This window comes from Chrysochloris asiatica, unplaced genomic scaffold (genome assembly GCF_000296735.1).
Source record: "Chrysochloris asiatica unplaced genomic scaffold, ChrAsi1.0 scaffold00143, whole genome shotgun sequence".
NCBI lineage: Eukaryota > Metazoa > Chordata > Mammalia > Afrosoricida > Chrysochloridae > Chrysochloris > Chrysochloris asiatica.
Window position 1 is genome coordinate 3153995 of NW_006408661.1, and position 10151 is coordinate 3164145.

The window sequence follows — 10151 nt, forward strand, 5'->3', positions numbered from 1 at the left end:
ATTCTGGAACTGGAGGAAATTTCTTGAACTATATAAGACCATAAGATCCTTTTTCCAAGACACCCACATGCAGTCCCATACACTTCACTCTCAAAATGGTGGCACAAGTAGGTCTGCCTTGGATCTCCAAACTTCACCAATGGTTCTCAAGACTTTCATTTTCCTTTCCTTGATCTTCAGCAAGGATATAGAGCATAGACCCCTCTCTGAGGTCCTAGAATTTACCTCCCTCTTTTCCTTTCTAATTTATTGCTTTATCCTTTTCCATCCCTATGTCAGTCTCAAAAATCTTTAGCTAATCTGCAGGCAAGGGAACCTGCTCTTCATTTATTCTTCCAAATCTATTTTTTATGGCATAAACTTGATCTGCTGAGTACTTCAAAGTTTTGAAGCTTGTTCTTGCAGCTCAAAAGCTGTATCATCTTTTTCTGTTAGGCTATGAATGCCTATGACTAAATTGATGGATGGGTACTCATGGGACAAAGGAGCTCAGGATCAAAGTAGTTTGGAATTTGAAAGGAAAAATTCCATCTCTCAAAATATCATTGTGTTAAGTGCAGTCAAGCAGTTTCAACTAAGAGCAACTGTGTATAGAGTTTCTGAGGAGCAACTGTTGGGTTTGAACTGCCAACCTTATGGTTAGTAGTTCAGTGCTTGTTCTACAGTTCCACACCAGGACTGCAGTGATCTGTAAATCACTTATGAGGGGGCCACCAATTCAGCCTCACATTTTACGTCTCTTATTCATTGATATTCACTCCAGCCACACTAGACTTCTATTTCTCAAACGTTCCAGGCCTGCTCCTCCCTTGGATAGTATAAAGATCTCTGCCTGTGTTAGTCTTCCCCTAGATAGTTACATGGATTCTCCCTCACTCTATTTTAATACGCTGCATAATTTACTTTTGAAGTATGTTTGATAGTTATTGTCTCTGTCTTCCAACATTACTACCAATGATTGTTTGTTGTTGTTGTTAAGTTCTGCCAAGTTGGTTCTGACTCATAGATCCCCTGTATAAGGTTTCCGAGGAGCAACTGGTGAGTTTGAACTGCTGACCTTGAAGTTCAATCTGACCTTGTGAGTAAGTGTTTATCAACTATAGGAGAACATAATCTCAACTGGAAGACGAGTTTATTCTGTTTTACTTTTCAATGCAACTCAAAAAATTAAAACCATACTTGGTACATGAGACAGGAACAATAGCTATTTCTTAAATAAGAGAATGATGTCAAGAAAGTAAAAATAGAAGGCAAGAAAAATAGGTGAATTACAAGAAAATAGTAAGTTTTCTATACCTTTGTGAATCCAGTAGGGGATAAAAAATGTGTATGTCCACTGAAGGAGTCCAGCTCCCATAAAGCAAACAAGGTGGATGACAGAGAGTGGGGACAGGCGAAAGCATAAATATAGAAATCAACAAAGAAAATCAGGAGAGCATGGCCTTAAAATTTGAGTATAAACACTTCCTTTCAGACATCAGCATCCTATCATTTCACAAATGCAACCAGAATCAGAAATTTAACCTCATGGAAATGATACAGGGATAGGGTGGTTGGTTTTATATACCAAGAGCTGAACTGATGTGTTTCAAAATAAACTGTTGTTTTTGTTGTTAGGTAACATTGAGTCAGTTCTAGCTCATTCGGACCCTAGGTAAAACAGAAAGAAACACCACCTGGTCCTGTGCCATCCTCACAATTGCTGCAATGCTTTGAGCCTATTGTTGCTGCCACTGTGCAATCCATCTCATTGGGGAGCTCCCACTTTTTGTTATACCTCCACAAGCATGATGACCTTCTCGAAGGATTGGTCCCTCCTGACAGCATGTCTAAAGTATAAGAGACAAAGTCTGGCCATCTTGGCTTCTAAAGAGCACTCTGGTAGTATTTCTTCCAACACAGATTTGTTTGCCTTTCTGGGAGTCTATGGTACCTTTAATATTCTTCTCCAACACCATAACTCAAATATATCAATTCTTCTATGGTCTTCCTTATTCATTGTCCAATGTTCTCATGTATATGAGGCTATTGAAAATACCACAGCTTGGGTCAGCAGCACTTTAGTACTTAAATTGACATATTTGCTTTTGAACACTTTAAAGAAGTCTTATGCAATAATTTGCCTAATGCAATACATCGTATGATTTCTTGACCACTGCTTCCTTGAATGTTGGTGGTTGATCTGAGCAAAATGAAGTTTTAGACAACTTCAATTTTTCTGTCCATTTATCATGATTATTTATTGGTCCAATGGTGAGCATTTTTGTTTTCTTTACATTAAAGTGTAATCCATACTGAAAACTGTGGTCTTTAACCTTCATCAGTAACTGTTTTAAGTCCTCTTCACTTTGAGCAAGCAAGATTGTATCAACTGCATATTGCAGGTTGTTACTGAGTCTTCCTCCAATCCTGATGCCACACTTTTCTTCATATAGTCCAGTTCTCAGATTAGCTGCTCAGCATACAGAATGAATAAGTAAGGTGAAAGACTACATCCTCGGCACACACCTTTCCTAATTTTAAACCATTCTGTTTTCTCTTGTTCTGTTCAAATGACTGCCTCTTGGTGTATGTACAGGTTCTTCATTAGCATAATTAATTATTCCGGAATACTCATTCTCTGCAATGTTGTCCATAGCTTGTCATTATCCACACAATCAAAAGTCTTTGAATAGTCAATAAAACACTGGTAAATATCTTTCTGGTAATTTTTGCTTTCAGATCAGATATGATATCCTTTGTCTAAATCCAACTTGAACTTCAAGCATTTCTTCATTAATATACTGTTGCAGCTGTTTTTAATTACCTTTAGTAAAATCTTACTTGAATGTAATAGTGTGCAAGTAAAATTTTATATGTGTGTTTATGAACATAAACTAGTAATTATAATACATATCATAGGAAATAGATTATGTCTTATTTATCTAATATTTACGAATTTTTCACTGAGAAGTTGGAATTTGCCAGTCTTTGCAAAATTAATATTGCCTCTACTAAATTTGTACATATAATTATAAATTAATCAAAATTCATTATAAGTTGTTGTTACTGTTATGTGCCATCGAATCTGCTCTAACACATCACGACCCTGTGTGAGATTTCCATGGAGTGGCTGGTGGGTTTGAACTGCTGACCATGTGGTTAGCAGTCCTGTGCTTATCCTACAATGCCACACCATTGAAAGATACGGTTATGGTGGTTATGTGCTATGGAGTCTGTTCCAATTCATAGTGACCCTGTACAGGGTTTCCAAGGCTGTAAATCTTTATAGGAGAAGAAAACCTCATCTTTCTCCCATGGAACAACTGGTAGTTTCAAACTGCTGACCTTAAGGATAGGAGCCCGATTCGTAACCATTACACTACCATATAGGAAATAACAATACATAGGCAAAATATTTGCTTTCCTGGCTCTTTCTATATAGAAATGGATACATAGTTTAGAAAGAATTTTTTCATTTATATGACAAATGAAACATTTTTAAAATATAAGGAATAAAGTTTAACAATCATAGTGTAGCAGAAAAATCTCTGAACAGGGAATTAGAAGACCTTGATTCTAATCATGAAACCATACCTCTCACCAATAGTGTCTTTGGGGAAGACTCTTATCATGCTTGAGCCTCATTTTCTGTCTTTGTGGTATTAAAAAAAAAAATTGTTTTAATTCCTGTCAAATTGACTCCTACTCATGGCAAACATGTGTAGATAAAGATGATGATATCCTTTTTTTTTATTATTTCATATTGTGATCCAATGAGATTATATATATGAATATGTTGGAAAATTATAAATTGATATACTTATATTTTTATAATACATTCCTACCCATTATTGATTTAATTATGAAGCCATCATGAATACACAAGTTGTTATTCAAGTTATTATGTTATATAGTCTTTCATATTATAGATGTAAGCCATAGCATACTTAAATATATTACACGTGATTGACAAATTTATTAGTCTGTGGAATACAGTTATTTAAGCAACCTTAAAGATAATTTTTTTTTCACTTTCTAAGAAGACATCCAAAAAAATTACATTAAGTAAGAAATAGAGATATGACAGTAGTAAAATTGTTTAAAATCTGTACGTCACAAAACTCTAATGCCATGTAGTGAAATTATCAGTAGTGAGTATATTTTCTTTAGCAATCTACAGTGCTATAGACACAGTGAACTATATCACTCTTGTTTGATAGTACTTAGTAAACATTGTTCAGTTCGCAGACACTGTAAATTACTCACTGCCACATAGAAAAAGAAAGTCAGTCTTTACAACTATGAAGTAATCAAAAGGCTATATTTAAAACTTGGAGGCCATAGTCATAAAATGTGATTTAACTGAGGATTTTATGGTATGCTCATGAAACAGTAAATCAGACTCTTGGGTGTGTATCTCTGATAACTTCTGGCTTCACAGCCCATCATCAAGGAATGAGTTGCTATGATTAACCCTTAACAGATAGATTCTATAAGAAATCCACAGCTAATAAAATGATATTGGGTTCTTCATCCTTTGGTGTCACTGAAGGGACACGTTTTAACTTTCTTTCCTTGATTAAGTATTAAAACTGAGCTCTTGCAGGGAAAAAAATGTACAATAACTTAAAGTCTATGAATTTCCTTTAACGTAAACCTTGTTTATATAAGAAATAAAAAATTTAAGTCAAAAAATACTAATGGAATCAAAATTTAGGTTAATCTTTATTTTGTATCCTGTTATTAAATAACAATAAATAAGTTATCTAAAGGACATTTTAATGCATGGGTTGTCAAGGTATTGCTGTAAAGGACCAGTAAACATTTAGCATTTGTAGACCATATAGTCTGTATCACAACTCAATGCTGCCATCACAGCTAAAAAACAGCCATATATAATATATCAAGGAATATGTGTGACTGTATTCTAATAAAACTTTATTTATGGACACTGAAATTTGAATTTCATATAGGTTTCATATGTCATGAAACATGATCACTCTTTATTTTTATCCACCAGTTAAATGTGCAATAAGTACTTAAATTCTTAGCTCATAGGTAATATCAAAACAGGTGGCATCCTTTAGTTAGACTGCAGTTATAGATGCCTATCCATATTACAAAATATCATAGACTAACATATCAAGTTTTAAGATAAAAAGAAATTTTCAAATACTGCATTTTGATGATTTCAGAGTTGTAAAGGTTGACTTTCCTTTTGCTATTTGTGGTTGTTGTTAAGTACTGTGGAGTTGGTTCTGACTCATAGTGACACTACAGGGTTTCTGAGGCTGTAAATCTTAATGGGAGCAGAAAACCTCATCTTTCTCCCATGGAACTACTGATAGTTTCAAACTGCCAACCTTGAGTTTAGCAGCCCAATTTGTAACCACTATGCTAGCAGAGCTTCTTTTTTCTACGTGGTAGTGAGTAATTTATAGTGTTAGGTAGATAGCTTTCAAGTCCTAATAGACAAAGGTCAACTTTCCTGAAGCTATAGGTCTTTCTCCATTAGATCTCCAGGAAAGGTAAGGAAAGAAATTCTGTGACCTGCCATTATTGAAAGCTCTGTTTATAGAGCTTTCATTGAAGATATGCAAAAAAGTTGGCACCAGACATTACTTTCACAGCCCTCTCTATTCAACTGAGTTCAATAATCTATTGCTATAATCACACAAAATTTGGAGACAATACTCACAGTTATGGAGATTATTAAGGAAAGTAACATGTTATAATACAGTATCACAAAATTCTTAGGACACAGTTGTTCATTCAGCTGCTGATAAATGCCCACTGTGGACATACCACTCCACTATAATCCTCAGCCTGAAGGCATTTGGTTCATACTCCATGGGTCAGGAAACTTAATTCCACTTGTTAAGTGCCTAGAGGCACCCCACTCTACAGGTAAGCTTCCTGTACAAACTCTTTCAACTTTACTTGCTCTATGAGCTGGGAACTCCACTGCTCTGATTCATGCTCTTGTTCTTGGTTTTGATGCTACTCCTCTGCTACTCTTTAGTGTCCATTGGTCAAGGAGGTTCTGTGCACAGGGTTATCGGGCTCCAAAGGATGTGCTCCACTCCTGGCTCTTTCTTCTTAATGGTTTTGAGATCCTCTCTCCTGTTTGTGAGATGACTCATTTTATACCCATGCTAGAGTTTCAAATTTTAACAATTCCCATTAACCCTGTTAGCATCCACAGCAGAATCCGCTATCAGTATCTTCTTCCACCTACTTTTACCCAGATGCAGCAGGGAAAACTGTTGTTTGGTGGGAGTTGCAAACTATGGCTACAAACAATATTAAATAATTAACTAAACCATAATGCCTAACACTATATCTTTTATTATTTTTATATGGCCTCAATAAACTGCTTTCTCAAATAAGAGTTGGTTGGGAAACTTAACCAGGCTAATGCTTGAAACTATAAAAGTTACAGTTTGTTTAAAACTAGCTAAGACATCCTTAAAAAGAAGCTATCTTTGACTATTCCAATTGCCAAGTATCAAAGCATTATGAGTACTTCTATTCTTTAGATTATTGTTGTTACTAAGTGCTCTGAGTCTGTTTTGACTCTATATAGGAAATCTGAACAGCAGCTGGTGGGTTTGAACTACTGACTTTATGATTAGCAGTTCAGTGATTATTTTACAGCACCACACAAGGACTCCCTTCTTTGGATAACAAGGCAGAAATTAATGATCATGTATCTTTCTTACACTATAATCTTTCAATCAAGGAACAAAAGTGATTTCACCAAAAAAATGAAGTGTTATCACCGATGGGGGGAAGTGGGGTAAAAGCAGCAATGAAGTGGCAAAATAAGCCCTACAATGTTCAGTGGAATTCTGTGGACCCAGCTGGGGACCTGGTTGGCAAGCAGTGTGAAGAGACCTGGGGACTCTTGGGCCCAGAGTCAGTGGCATGGCCCCGGAGGACTGGAGAGCAGAGTAGAGCTACCGGCTGATGGGAAGAGATGACATGTGCACAGGAGCGCCCACACTTGCAGATGATACCCATGTGACCTGGACCAGATGACTGGATGATCGGAGCTCAACCAGGAGAGGAAAGAAAAGGGGGGTGGGGCAAAGAGTGAGCTGATACAGTCTGATGAACTTGACCTATACCTATGGAGCAGCGACTCAGAGGGAACAAATCCTCACAACAAGAAACATTCACACACACACCCACACACACAGAGTGGACAGAGAAGGGCAGCTTGGACATTGGATACTCAAATGAGGAGGGGGGAACTACAAAGGCATGAAGTGACTGGCTTACAAGCTTTCAAGAGGGAACCTGGTGCTAGGGAGCATGGCGGAAGGCAGAATCTCCAGTAGGTACTATTCAATCTGTCTGGGCGGAGCTGATGAAAGGAGATACAGATGGGTAACTCATGATACTGTAGGGAATAATGCTTATAAAGACAGATTATGAGGGTTGGAAATGCAAAAGTAGAAGTTTTGTAACAAGGAAGGGAGTGATTAATTCTCCAGGATAGGAGCGGAGGCCTCTGAGACCATCAATGGAGAAGAGCCGAGAGCAGGACCCTACCCAGAGAAACAGAGATGCCTGAGATGGAGACAGAGATGATAACATGGAGTGATGAAGCAACTGGGGACTTTGGACTCAGAGAGGGAAAGGGACTGTGGGCCGAAAACTGGGGAGAGGAGGGAGAAGTGTAGGGGGCAGGTTTCTGGGATATACCCTTTGGGTGGTTGATGATGCATGGAGGGGATTGGAACCATGGCAGTGAGATGATATATGATGGAATGAATGTAAAACTAAAGTTCTCCCATGTAAACTATCATATAATTTTCAATAAAACATTAAAAAAAAAAATGAAGTGTTTCAATTTAAAGGACAAAGAAATGTGTTAGTCACAACTACTATACTTAGACACAACTTAAAAAACAAGTCAGTTACAGTTGAGTCAGCCCTTGTTGTTCTTGTTGTTAGGTGCCATCATGTTGGTACCAACTCATAGCAACTATATGTAAAATAGAACGAAACATTGCCCAGTCTTGGGCCAGCCTCACAAATGTTGTCACACTTGAGCTTATTGTTACTGTCACTTTGCCAATCCGTCTCGCTGGGGGTCTTCCTCTTTTTCTCTGACCCATCATATTATTAAACATGATGTCCTTCTCCAGTGACTGGTCCTTCCTGACAATATGTCCTAAGTATGAGAGATGAAGTCTGGCCATCCTGGCCTCCAAGGAGCTCTGGCTGCACTTCTTCCAACACAGATCTATTGGTTATTTTGGCACCCATGGCACTTTCAATATTCTCCTCCAACACCATAACTCAAATGCATGGTCTTCTTTATTCGCTGATCTACTTTTACATTCATATAAAGTAATTAAAAATACCATGGCTTGAGTCAAGTGCATCTTAGTCTTCAAGCAGACATCTTAGCTCTTCAACACTTTAAAAAGATATTGTGCCGCAGATTTGCCCAATGCAATATGCCATCTGATTTCTTGACTGCTGCTTCCATGAGTGTTGATACTTGATCTAAGAAGAATGTAGTCCTTGACAATTTCAATCTTATCTCCGTTGATAAGAATGTTGTCTATTGGTCCAGTGGTGAGAATTTTTGTTTTGTTTGAATTGAGATGAAATCCATACTGAAGGCTATGCTCTTTGATGTTCTTTGGTAAATATTTTAAGTCCTCTTCACTTTCAGCAAGCAAGGTTGCATCATCTGCATATCACAGGTTGTTAATTAGTTTTCCTGCAATCCTGATGCCACGTTTTTCTTTATATAGCCCAGCTTCTCAGATTATTTGCTCAGCATACAGGTCGAATAAGTATAGTTAAAGAATACAACCTTGTCACACACCTTTCTTAATTTTAAACTATTCAGCGTTCCCATGTTCTGTTCAAACAACTGCCTCTTAGTCCATGTACAGATTGCTGAGCATAATTAAGTGTTCCAGAATACTCATACTTCACAATGTTGTCAATAGCTTATCATGATCCACACAATCGAAAGGGTTTGCGTAGTCAAAAAAGCACAGGAAAACTTATTTCTGGTATTCTCTGCTTTCAGTCAAGGTCCATAGGGCATTAGCAATGATATCCCTCATTTCATATCCTATTCTGAATCCAGCTTGAACCTCACCTCTGGAAGTTCTTTGTCAATGAATGCTTGCAACCATTTCTGTACTACCTTCAGTAAAACTTTATGCACATGAGATATCAAAGATATTGTCCAATGGTACATGAATTCCGCTGGGTAATGTCTCTTTGGAATGGGCACAAATACAGATCTCTTCCAATCAATCAGTCAGATAGTTCTCTTCCAAATTTCTGGGCATAAATGAGTGAGGGTCGCCTGTGCTGCCACAGTCTGTTGAAAGATTTCAATTTTTATTCCATCAGTTCCTGGTGTCTTATTCTTTGTCTATTCCTTCAATGCACCTTGGACTTCCTCCTTCAGGATCATTGGCTCTTAATCATATGCTACCTCTTGAAACAGTTGAACATCAACCATTTCCTTTGATACAGTGACTCTGTGTATTCCTTCCATCTACTTTTGAGGCTTTCTGTATCATTCAATAAATTTCCCAGAGAATCCGTCAATAACAAAAGTCGAGACTTGAATTTTTTCTTCAGTTCTCCCAGCTTCAGAAATGCTGCACGTGTTCTTCCTTTTTGGGTTTCTGACTCCAGATCTTTGTACATTTCCTTGTAATATTTTACTTTGTCTTCTCAAGCTGATCTTTGAAATTTTCCCTTCAGCTCTTGTACCTTCTCATTTCTTCCATTTGTTTTAGCATCCATACACTGGAGAGCAAGTTTCAGTGTCTCCTCTGACATCCATTTTGACCTTTTCCTTTTTTCTTGTCGTCTCGATGACTTTTAGCTCTCTTCATTATGATGCCCTGGATGTCATGCCACAACTCTTCTGGTCTTCAGTCTTTAGTGTTTAATGTATCAAATATGTTCTTCAGTTGATCTCTAAATTCAGGTGGAATATATTCAAAGTCATATTTTGGCTCTTGTAGACTTGTTTTCATTTACTTCAGCTTCTGTTTGAATTTTCATAGAGCAGTTAATGGTCTGTTCCACAATCTGCCCCTGACCTTGTTTTGACTGATAATGTAGAGCTTTTCCATCGTCTCTTTCCAAAGATGTCATCAATTTGATTTCTGTGTATT